Source organism: Protopterus annectens, chromosome 8.part0 (genome assembly GCF_019279795.1).
Source record: "Protopterus annectens isolate FY-2018-M chromosome 8.part0, PAN1.0, whole genome shotgun sequence".
NCBI lineage: Eukaryota > Metazoa > Chordata > Ceratodontiformes > Protopteridae > Protopterus > Protopterus annectens.
The window spans coordinates 1519225105-1519238059 of record NC_056741.1 but is presented as its reverse complement, the minus strand read 5'-3'; the positions used below and the strand labels follow the sequence as shown (position 1 = coordinate 1519238059).

At 40.0% G+C, this 12955-nt stretch overlaps 1 protein-coding gene across 1 annotated transcript in view; it reads left to right on the top strand.

The window, feature by feature from the left end:
- Positions 1 to 12955, top strand: part of KIRREL3 (kirre like nephrin family adhesion molecule 3) — a 2095651-nt gene that overhangs the window by 504199 nt on the left and 1578497 nt on the right. The window lies entirely within an intron of this gene.

The following is a 12955-nucleotide window of genomic DNA, read 5'->3' as shown; positions in this document are numbered from 1 at the left end:
ATGCCAATAAAACTTTGTAAAGAAGTCACATTGCCTGGAGCTGGCATCTCAAGAATTGCAGTTTGCTTGGAAGGATCTGGTCATAAGCCTGCACTGGTAAACAAATGATCCACTTAAATAACTTTTCATAGCCTAAACATGCATTTCTGAGAATTTAACATATGATTCACTTCACAAGCCTGTTTCAGAACTTTCCTGAGGTTCATGTTCGACTTCACCATTGCATTCTACAAGAATATCCTCCACTGTCATAGCACAGGGATAGCCAGAAAAAAATTTTCTTCATTGCACGTTGAAAGACTTCACAGGCAGAATTTATCCTAAATGGCATTCTCAAAAATCTGTACCTTCCAAATGGTGTACTGAAAGTGGTTAGCAATGAAGATTTACAGTCAACTAAAATTTAGCAAAACTAACCTTTTGCATCTAAGATAGAAAAAAAACAGTAGCATTTGGCATAAGATCAGCACCTTCTTCAACTGTACACATTGGATGATGAGGTCATCACAGTGCTTTGTTCAAATCTCTTGGATCAATACATATTCTAATATGTCTACTGGAAATTTCTGTGTTGGTCTAGTAAATGGGCCTAGCTCATGGTCTAACCTCATACAGTACACAAGTGGGAGTTTGCCTAACTTGTCTTCAAAAAGGTCAGCATAATCAGAAAAATAGTTTGTGTGAAATTCCTGTTGTTACACATGGTGGACGTCTGCATTAAATAAAAGCAGTCACCATTTTCAAACTGTCTTTGAGGCCTAACAATGACTGCACATGTCTCTTGACTATCTAAAATTGCAAGTCATAGCTGTTCCCCGGAGAGTAACATGAAAGCACTACAGAGCCTTCAGTTTGAATTTCCTCACTGCGGTGGTGGTGCTGTGGTAGCGTTGTCACCTCACAGTTAGACGTTGCCCATTCGATTCTCAGTTAGAGCATCTTCTGTGTGGCGACATGCATGAATGAACATTCCTTCATTGAAGGTTGTGCGTTAGGCACAGTAAGCCAGCACGTAAAACTCTACTGCCAATCATTAGTGGACCGGAGTTCCGCTGTAGTGACCCCTAACCGGGAAAAAACGAAAGACACAAACAAACAAAAGTAACAAGTTTCACCCACTTTGCCAGATCAAGCTTCTTACTAGCTCTTACTTTGGCAAACATTTTTGCTGACATAGCTTTGCACTTTGAACCAGTATCAACTTTGAGCTCTACAGGTCTCCCATTAATCAGAAGAGTACAAAATACTTCATTCTTTTCCCAAAAAAATCTATTACATTGACTGTTTTATCAAGTACTGACACACCATCAGCATAAACAGTAGAGTCACAGCTTTCTAATTGATCAACTTGCCTCTAAATTCTCTCTTTTAATAAAAGAGCTTGCCCCTTTTGATTTATAGAACCTTTTGAAATGATTCCACTTTACACATAGGTGGCACTGCTGATCAAAAGCTAAACCCTTTTTTCTTTCGGGTTCATGGCTACCTCCACAAGTATGATAGTTGACTATGAAGCTTGCCACAGGTTCTGCTGAGTTACCCCTCTGCTTCATTGACCATGGCCTGGATTTTACTGGAGCTGCTCTGGAATTTGCTGGAAAGGCTTGCAGTTTCACTGAAGCAACCATGCCCATAGATCTGTATCTTTTAACCTTGTGCTGCACACTATCAACATTAGCACTGGAAGGCACTGCAAACATGATTTTCTCATTTGTGATCATATTCGTGTGTGTTTCCGTGAGCTCATATATCTGTCAAATCTCTATAGTTTTATTCAAAGTTAAATCACTCTCATGAAGCAAAATCTTTCTCACTGCATTATGTTTAATGCCACACACAAGCCTGTCTTTTATTAACTCATCTGTTAAATCACCAAATATGCACACCATTGCCTTGTTTCTCAAGTCACTTATATATGTTGCAAAAGTTTCACCAGGCTTTTGATATGTTGTGTAAAATATGTGCCTTTCCATTGTAATATTCATTTGGGGATTACACACTTCTCTACATTTATGTTTTAAACACTCAGAGTCTTTCCGCATTTTCAGCCAGTACCACAATATGGAAGTCTTCCCCCCTCCTCTCCATATACAGCTGGGGCATACACAAATGAACGCTCCCTTTCAATGGCTTCTGAACCAGCTGAATTAAGCAGAATAAATGCCTTTGTATGTGTGTCTTTGTCAGAAAAAGCAGCCTGAATGAAAATATTGTACTCTTGCTCAAACACTCCCCAGTTTTCAGTAACATTATTATCAAATATTGAGTATTTTTATCAATATATCATAATTTCAAACATTTCTTTTAATTAGAAAGTCATTTTGAATATTTTGAATGCTTTGTTTTTTTATATTCGTTGAGTAATAAAATCATTTAAATGAGTTTTAGTACCTGGATTTGTCTTTCTGACCTGTTTGCAAGTCGTTTGAGCAGGGATGATTCACTTCTGTATATTCCTCCAACTGTAACTGCACACCTCATGGTCTTGAAAAAGATGTTTTGCTTCGGACTCCTTTCTGGTACCACGTCGTTTTAGACATTTCACTTCTGACACCATGTCGCTTGTCTTGTGTATTCAAATAAGATGATGAAGCTGAGTGTTCATTTAGCAGTTTATTAGACACAAATATATCAGAATGGATGACTGGAACACTAAACTAAATGAACTAACTAACTGACTGACTGCTACACACATACATGCTTTCATTCTGGCTGCTCACTCAAAATGGCACTCTTGCTTACACGTGCTCAATACCTATATGCACATGCTAACTGAGTGGAATGGCTCTTATAGGTACAACATGCACTCTGATCTACATCTGCCTCTAAATGTGGTAAAGCACTACCATTTAATTAGATTTTCTATACCAAATGCTATACTTTTTTTATAAATTTTGCAAGTGAAATTAACCTTTGAATGCCATAATTATTAATAGTAACATTTAAACTTAATACATTAGGTGGCATTTTTGTCTGGAAATCTAATCCACGCTATAAAAAGATTTCAAAATAAAATCTGGATGAACAAAGTTGATCAAATCTGACTGTGTAGATGGCTGCATGGAATAGAGGGACAGAGCCTTGACTGCAACCTTAATGAAGTGTGTTTAAGAGCTTGAATGGGGGGGGGGGGTGCCGGGAGTTTGCATATGTTAACTCTCTCATGCACGGGAAAGGACAATGGAGGGGCATAACTTTGGGCACATCAGTTGTGGAGACTGAGCACAGGGATTGGCTGGGTCACATGCAGAAGAATGGATGACACACCTCCGTATCCATTGTGTACCAGTCACTTGGAGAACATGTGCATATGTGTATTTGAGGAGGGTAGGACACAGGGGGAAAAACAGTCCCTCCGCAGTAGGATGACAACTCTTTGGGATGCCTCAGTCACTTCACCATCCCCAAATGTGGTCAGAAGAGGACAGATGCATCTATTGACATGATGGATGCTGAGAGGCACTGTGAGCAACTAATCATCAACTGCAAGGGAGACAGAAGTAGTAACAAAAAAAAAATCCACTCGTAAAATATACACACTGCATGTGCTGATATGCAATTCACAGATTATTTGAATGAGGCTTGTACATTAACCATGTTTATTTTGATTTGCTTAACTTTGTGGAAAGTCGTGAATGAAAGTGGTGCTGGAACCATACCAAAAACAAAACCATCCAGTGGCAGTCTTGTGCTCTTTATGTTTGATGGAACTGTTAGATAATGTTTTGTTTCAGAATAATTTGTTGTGCAGGAATGTATCTTATTGTATTGTATGATTCGTGCAACATCAGGTAGGAAAGAGCTGCTCAGTTATTGCTAGGAAACTGACAGTGTGTGTGTGTGTGTGTGTGTGTGTGTGTGTGTGTGTGTGTGTGTGTGTGTGTGTGTGTGTGTGTGTGCGTGCGTGCGTGTGTGTGCGTGTGTGTGCGTGTGTGTGTGTGTGTGTGTGTGTGTGTGTGTGTGTGTGTGTGTGCGTGCGTGTGTGTGCGTGTGTGTGTGTGTGTGTGTGTATGCGTGTATGTGTGGTTTGCCTTATTAGTTCTCATGAATGATGCATAATGACCTTAGAACAATATAAGAATGATTAGGAGAACTAACTAAATATGTGTGTGTATGAAGATTAGGGTTTCATATGACGATGCCTATGCTTTTGCAGCATTCTTGAGCAGTGTATTTAGTAGTGTTGACTTTTGCTGCTCAGTGGTTTTTCATTTAACTTGAATTTTATAATGCCCCCCCCCCCAATCTTAGAAAACCTGAAAGCATAATCTGCTTTAGTGATTTAAGAGACTGAGTTGCAAAATAAGTACAGGAAGTTAAACATGACTATGATTCCTGTTTACAAAATATGTCAATGTGTACATGCTATAAACAAAAGTTCCTTGCCACCACAGAATGCAGACTACTGTTTTTTTTTTTTTTTTTTTTTTTATATTGCACCACAGAACTTTAAATTAGGAAACTGGATACTAAACCCATGAATGTCTTCCTCCCTGTGGTGGTATTTTACAAAAAAAATGGGATCAATTTTTAAATCACCCTTTGTATTATTAGGAAAATATTCCCTTACCAATAGTACATATTGCAGTATAGTCCCATATGTGTCATTGATGATTTATGTGTGGCATAGGTGAATACTGGGTCCTTGTACTCTCCATAAAAATGAGATCAGTGAACAATACATACTGCACATTCCAGAAAATACATCTGCGATGTGCTTTCCACTGCTTCTGGATCCAATCTGGAAATCTTGTAATTCAAGAAGCACTGGTTCATACTGGATGGAATGTTCCAGGTTGGAGAAATGAAAATAATCTACTTGAATGCAAGAGATCTGCTGAGGCTTGGAGGAAAATTATTATAAGGTTATTAATTATACTGGAAACAAGAAGATATTATTATGCTCAGATGTGCTTCTCAGAAAGAGGTCTGTATTTTGAGAATATTGAAGTTGCTGGCAGCACATGTCTCAGCACAAAACAAGCATGTTATGTGTTGTAGTTAGGGTACACAGTCACTAAGATTTTCTAGAATATAAAACTGTACTAGTTTGACATCAGTAGCTGTCATTAGGAATCTACATCATAACTTTTGATTTGTTTCCATGTACTGAGAACCTTTGTGCATGGGATGACAGTCATTTTATGTTTCCTGGATGCCAATTAGTCTGCACACTAGGGACCCTGTTGTCATATATATTTTTTTCCTATTCAGTGTAAAAATCATGTGAAGCAGAGCCCCAAGGATCTAACTGAAGAAGTGAAATATACACATCAGAGCAGCACTTGTCGTTTCTCTAGTCTTAACATAATCCCTTCTGTTACCTTCTCATGTCTAAACATAATCCTTAAGTTGCCCACCAAGTTAATATTTGTTACTGCATTGTTCTGTTTAAACATGAGCCAAGATGTGGACCTGCCCATTTTATAGACAGCTGATCTCTTATTTAGCACACAAAGCTGATATCTTGCTCAGCTGAGGAATCTGGACTTTTTCTGAGATGCTTTTCTCAATAATTCTCAGTAATGTAAGAAAATAGAAAAATAAAAGGAAATGGAACAGCTCCTTCTCTCTCTTCTTTAAAATGAATATGCCCTTTTTCATTGTGGTACATTACTCATCTTCCATTATACGTCACTGTGCTTGAAACTAACGGGACTCTTTTTTTTTTTTTTTTTACTTTACAACTAGAGCTTAACAGGGTTCACTTTTCTTTCAAGTGACAGAAATCAATCCATCTGGGACTGAGAATCTCTGTGAGAGATGTGGGATGCGGAGGCAATAACATCACAGCAATTGTAATATGAAATTGTGCAGGCCTCTGTGAAATTGCATTGCACATATTCACACAAGCAATATGATTTTATACAAAAAAATATTAAAATTCATTTCACCTGTGCTGCCATTTAAATGCTTAAGCAACACCTAACCTGCATACTTAAAGCAGTGTGAAATAAAAAAAACAAGCACAATGTTAATCATTTTTGAATATATATTTGTAATCAATATATATTTATTCTCAGAATAAAGTATTTCAATGTCATAATGAGCTTTGCAACAAGTAAAACTGGTAGCTTAAGCCATTACAATGGCAGTCTTCTATAGCAGAAAAGATGTCCTTTGGAACTGATAGCTTCTGTAAGGTATATTTGTATGCGGGTTTATAGAAGAAGCTAGCACACATTTCTGCTAATAAATGACACCAGGCCATACAATTCTATACATTCAGGTTGCCTGTAAACAAAGAACATTTGTGACTTGAAGAATTATAGCCCTATGAACTATTTCCTCATGTGACCAGGAAAGAAAAGTAATTTATATATCTGTACATGTATGCAGTGACTGTCTCCAGTCTTTTTGTTTGAATGCACTGTTCAGTGAGCATCAGGCTTTATTACAAAGTCTTTCTGTCAAGCCTAGACTGTGGCTGAATATTGAATGGCTCAATCTATTTATCAGAATATATACAGTGTAGTGTACAAGGATATGAGAATGGTAGCTTTTTTCTACTTTCTTTAACTCATTGACAAATTAACTTCTCTTGTTGAATCAGTACATACAAAGAAGGCAAATGATTTTGATAATACAGCTTGTAATTAGCCACAATTCTAATAGTTATTTAGAAATGTGTATATTATGTAGCTCTTATCAGAGAAAAAATATACAATAGTTTTCAAGAATTCATACATAGTTTTATAATAAACATTCTGTGATTCTGTTTATTCGCTTTCTGAAAATGCAGACACTCCACAGGGTGGGGCAGTGGGGGTTTAGGGTTACCAAATGTCCCACTTTGTGTGGGATAGTCCCTCTTTGGGCAGTTCTGTCCTGCAAAAAAAAATTTAGGACAGAAAATATTTTCCACAATAGTTACATAAAAATTTATTTTTTATCTGAAACATCTAAATGTTGCATGGAATAGCATAAGCAACTCAAATGTTACAAGAGTGAGTATTTATTTTGAGCAAAAAAGTGAAGTTCTGTACTTTTTTCACTGACTGTGATTTTTTTTTGTTTTGTCCTTCAAACTCTCACATTTCTACAAAAAATGTCCCACTTTGGGCATTTGAAAAGGTGGCAACTGTGTGTGTGAGTGTGTGTGTGTGGGGGGGGGGGTGGTGCAGGCAGCACATTGGTATGAAAAAAAAATACACAGATACGTCCAAGGTCAGTTTAGTGGATGCAACAACAAAAAAAAAAAAAAAAAAAAAAAAAAGAAAGAAAGAGAGCCTTTTTTCACAGATGTTTTGCACTATTAGAAATCTAAGGCATTGTGGCCAGCTGATACCACATTCCAGTTTTCAGATGTTATAATATCATGCAAATCCAGCTACACCGTGCAATAACATAATAAAGAACAACAGAAGGGGATGAATTGGGAAGTCATTAGGTCATTAGGTTTACAGGTTTGATTGTCAAGGTTTTGTCATAACCATATTTTGATATTTCCTATTTCTCATCATACCTCTCAGTCTGTAGACATTGAAAATAGGTTCAAAGACCCCTGAAAAGTAAGCATATCAAGCCCAAAATCTAGTCCTCTAATTAGCATGCAGTTTAATTACCAAAGCACACATAATTGTTCTTGCTAAAGGTAGGAATATTGGATATAACTGAGAAACACGTTTAAAAAAACAGAGTGACAAAAATTATGGGAAACTATAAACACATTATTAAAGTAACTGTAAAATCTGAAGACTTTAATGAACTGTATTGCAAAATTCAACTAAAGTTATTTATTTTTGCTACTGAAAACGAAGATGTTAGACGTGTTCTCTTTCTTTAAATTATTGTTGCCACTCGTATGTTAATCATGTACTGTGGTATTACATGTAATAGACAGCTTTAAAAAACATGTGAGAAGGTATAAAGCAAGTCTGAAAATAGGGACATACCTCCAAAAAATTGGTATAGCTTGTACAGGGATAGCTGGGAATTTCTGGTTAAAGGTTTATAGTGCCTGAATATTTGAACTGTATCTTACTGAAATTGGTACACCTTGTTTGCTCTAGCATAGACTAGATCCAGGCCTGCTGAATCTAGCTTTGTTTATATGCTTGTTGTTTGTTTGCTTGTTATTTCCCTGGAAGCTAATTCCACCTAATACGCAACTTCTCAGCGCTTCTGTGGATCACTAGTGATATCTGCATTGCTTACTGTACTTATTTCCTTGTTTCACTTGAAAGAAAGTTACTGTTTGTCGTTTTTGCATTTAGTTACTTGTAACACATTGCACTCAAGTTACCTGGCACTTGCTCACTAAAGCAATTATATAAGTCAGCACTAAAAATTAAAAGCACTACACCCTCACTCCCCACTGGCCCTTGTTTTCAATTAAGGATTTCCCAATATTATTCTAGCATGTCCAAAGTTCAGTTGTCAATCTCCTCTCCGGTCCAGCTGGTGAATCTGGGAATCTTGAGGCAATGTTATAACTGCCTCATGTACACAGACAACCCTCTCCTCCTCCCACATAACACAAATACTTGCGAGAGATGCAGCTATTTAGCCAAACTGGAGGCTGAGCTCTCTCAACTCAGGACTGGCAAGACCAGACAGGAGGAGAAGGCAACTACACACACCACAAAACCAGCCTCACATAATGCTACCACTCCACTGAATCAAACACATAAACACACAAAGACATACTGGAGGCTCTGAGTAAAATTTACCTAAACAGCAGAGGCCTCCAAAGCAGACACCCAAACAACTGCTACCTCAAGACACCCCACAAGCAACACATAAACCACAAAAGCAGTGTGCAAAGCAGTCACAGCCCTTAAGGCCAAATACAACACCAAACATACTTGTCATAGGTGACTCCATAGTCAGACACACTGACGTCCCACTCACCAGGCTGAACAAGGAGAGGGTCACAGTAAGCTGCCTATCGGGCGCTAGAATCCGCCACATAACACAAGCACTGGGTCACTCCAGGGCAAGTACAAATATGACACAGTCATTGTCCATGCTGGTGTGAACGACCTGAGATGTACCTCCCTGGACTACATGAAAAGAGACATAGAGGAGCTCTCTGATTATGTAGCCCAGGCAGGTATGACCCTAACCCTGAGCAGTATCCTTCCTTCACCAAGAATGATGCCACAATATAGAGACAAGATGATCAGCTTTAACAATTGGCTTAATGTCTGGTGTCATTCAAAGGGGATCCAGTGTCTGTCTGCCTGGGATGACATGCTTGACAAGCCACGCTGCTTCGCAAGGGATGGCTTGCACCTGTCAACCCTGGGATTCCGGATATTGGCTAAGGCTCTTGCCACCCCCATAGTGCCTTTTTTAGGCAAGGCTCAAATTCTAAACCTACCATCCTAGAAAACAAAAATGGGAAGAAACTGAGGGTAATGCTACTCAATGCCAGAAGTCTAAATCTCAAAATGCACGCACTCGAGGCCCTTCTCAGTATGGAGAACATCGATGTCTGTGCTGTAACTGAAACCTGGTTCAAGGCTCCTGAGAGCACCCCGGCACTATTAGGTTTTACCTCATATCATGCGTTCCGGACCCAAAACCCGGACCACACCACAAAAGGAGGGGGTGTATCCATATTCATAAAGGATACCCACACCTCCAGGTTGGTGGCAACGCAAGCTCGGAAACCATCCAGGTGCAACTAACCATAGGCAAAACTGCTCTACAAATTGTAGCATGCTACAGGCCACCCTCTCAAACTCAGGAACCCCACACAGCCTTCCTGAAGACACTGGAGGGTATAAATGTATCTCCAAACACCATCATATTGGGTGACTTCAACTACCCGAATATAGACTGGGAACATTACTCAAGCCCTAACTTTCTAGCCTAACGGTTCCTGGAGTTCATAAATTCAAATGCCATGGAACAGCTAGTCACTGTTCCCATGAGAGGAGAAAATATGCTAGATCTCATTGTCACAAACATGGAGACAAAATGCTCCACACCGGAAGTATATCCCTCATTGGTGAGATCTGATCATAAACTAATCTCACTGGAAATCCACATCCCGCCCCCACCCCAAACAAAAAAGACCATAGTGAAGAACTTCTCTAAAGCAAACTTCACACTACTCAAGACTGGTGTGGTATCCTTCAAGGCCCCTGAGCCAGTGGAAACCACAACCCAAGCTGCGGAAGCCCTTACAAATGCCTTCTATGAACACCTCCAGGACTGCATGGATCAGGCAATCCCAAATAAAACCAAGACTCTTTCCACAAAGGGCAAACGTCCAGTCTGGTGGACCCCAGCCATTAACAAACTTTACAATAAGAGGAGAAAGCTATTACATGATAGAACAAAATCCATAAAAGGGAAGTCACCCTGATCATTATTAGTAAAAAATACGAGCACTCATAAAATCAACTAAGGCCAATTTTGAGAGAAAAATTGCCATGGATTCAAAGGACAATCATAAGGCCTTTTTCAGCTATGTTAGGAACCTGGGTGGAAACTCCCAGATATGCTCAGAATTAGTCCAAAATGATACAAAAATCACTGAACCCACAGACATTGCCAACATACTGGCAGACAGGTTCAGTGCAAACTTCACCCCTCTCCCCTAAAGGAGAGATAACTATCCCAGCCGAGTGTAGCCTCCTGGACATCTCAAATGCGCAGGTGAAAGCTGCTCTCTCTAAAGCTAAAAACACAGCATCAATGGGACCGGATGGTGTCCCCGGCTGTGTGCTACACGAGCTAAATGAGGAATTAAACCTGCACATAAGGCAGCTGTTAAATCTCAGCCTTGCCACAGGATACGTGCCCAAGGAGTGGCGTACGGCAACTGTGGTCCCACTCCACAAAGGCGGCCTCACGGACCCTGGTAATTACCGCCCCATAAGCTTAACAAGTCTAGTCTGCAAAGCTATGGAGAGGATCATAATGGAGCTCATAAACAAAGATATAGGGGACTTGCAGACATTGGACCCGACCCAGTTTGGCTTTGTCAAGGGAAGATCATGCCTTTTGAACTTGGTCGACGTCTTCGAAACAGTCACCAAGGCCATTGATGAGGGAAAGGCAGTCCATACAGCCTACCTTGACCTTGCAAAGGCTTTCGACACAATACCCCACTCGGGTATTGTAGAAAAACTTACCAGCTTAAATGTAAACCCATATGTCACAAGATGGGTTGCAAACTGGCTTAAGGACAGAACCCACAGGGTTAGAGTTGCTGGCGCTGTGTCAGACTCCAAGCCGGTCACAAGTGGTGTCCCACAGGGCTCGGTCCTTGGCCCCCTATTGTTTGGCATCTACTTCTCAGAAGTACAGGCCAACATGGGAGGACTTTGGCTGACAAAGTTTGCAGACGACTGCAAACTGGGCGCCATAGTGGAAAGTGCATCGGACACGGATATCCTTCAGAAGGGACTCACGGAAACAGATAGCTGGTGCCAGAGCCATGGCCTGAAGTTAAACGCCAAAAATGTATAGTCATACCCTTCGGGAAAAACAAGGTAACCCCAAGCTACCATATAGGTGGCAATCCACTAAGCACAGAAGAGGTTATCAGGGACCTGGGGACCCAGATTGACAGTGGCCTTTCTTTTGACACTCATGTTGCTAAAGTGGTTAGAAAGACCTTCTACATTGCCCACCTGATCATGAAGGGATTCACATCCAGATCTAGTGAGGTCATTGTTCCCCTGTACTCTTCACTTATCAGACCAATGATCGAGTACAATGCCCCATTCGGGATGTATCTCACCCGACATCTGCAGCAATTGGAGAGACCCCAAAAGTTCCTCACCAAAAGGGTAAAGGGACTCCAAAATCTGTCATATGCTGCCAGATTGAAGAAACTCCAGCTCTATTCAGTCGCATACCGTCTGCTCAGAGGTGACATGTACCTGACATACAAGGCCATGTCCAACCCAGAATTAATGGACATGCTCCACCTCAAAAAATCCAAATCCACCAGAACCACCAGAGCAAGTGACTTAAACCTTAGCACGGATATAAATAGGACGTGCTGGAGGGATAGATTTATCACTCAGAGACTCCCTATGCTGTGGAATAAAATCCCGGTCCATGTGAGGCAGAGCACCTTGCTGACTCTGTTCAAGAGAAATCTAGACCTGTGGATGGGAGATTGTAGGTTTACCCCGGGAATCATCTCTGTGTCACTGCTGGACAGAGGCACAACAAACTAATGGGCACAGTATTTTTTCATATAAGGGGTGGCGTAAGCCACAAAGATTTGGGCTAGGCTTATAAATGCCTTAGGGCAGATAGCCTAGTATAAACCTATGAACCTATGAACCTAAAACAGCCCTGAAAACAGGAACATTCTTCCAAAACAGGAACAGTTGAGAGGGGCATTAAAATGAAAACTCCACCCTCTCCTAGAGTGTAACTCAAAGGTTAGGCTACTTTTCTCCCTTCAGCATGATTCCAGTATTGTTTAGGTACCAGAAATCTGTTTGTACTTTATACAACTTTCATTTTCTTGAGTTAGATTCAAAGAAAAGGAAAGTCCACCCACTTTTTTTTTAAACTTAACTTCTCACTTAATATGCAGGTAAGTCTGTCTCTACCTGTATGATGTACCACAGACACAGAAAAGTGTAGTTTACCCTGTCAGCTACTGTTCATATTCTTAGACAGGCAAATTAGTCCTGCTGATGACAAATTCAAGAACAGATAGTTGTACTTTTTTGAGCTGTACTTGTAAAACCCTTTTGAGCAAAAATAGCAATCACATTAGCCCATCTCTCCAACATTCTGGATAAACAAACAAACCAAAAAAAAATCTTCTTTCAGTTGCAGACAGTGGTGAGTAACAAAATGTGTTTTGAAGTGTTGATTAATAACTCATGGGCTGCAGTGTTAGCTTTGACACTTCAGGAAAAGTGTGGGAAGGAGTCTGTTAGCCATCATAGCACATGATTAAAAAATGCACTCCTTACTAAAGCTTGGAATATAGCTGTGTTCTTTGGCTAGAGTTGTAAAAGTGCTCTGA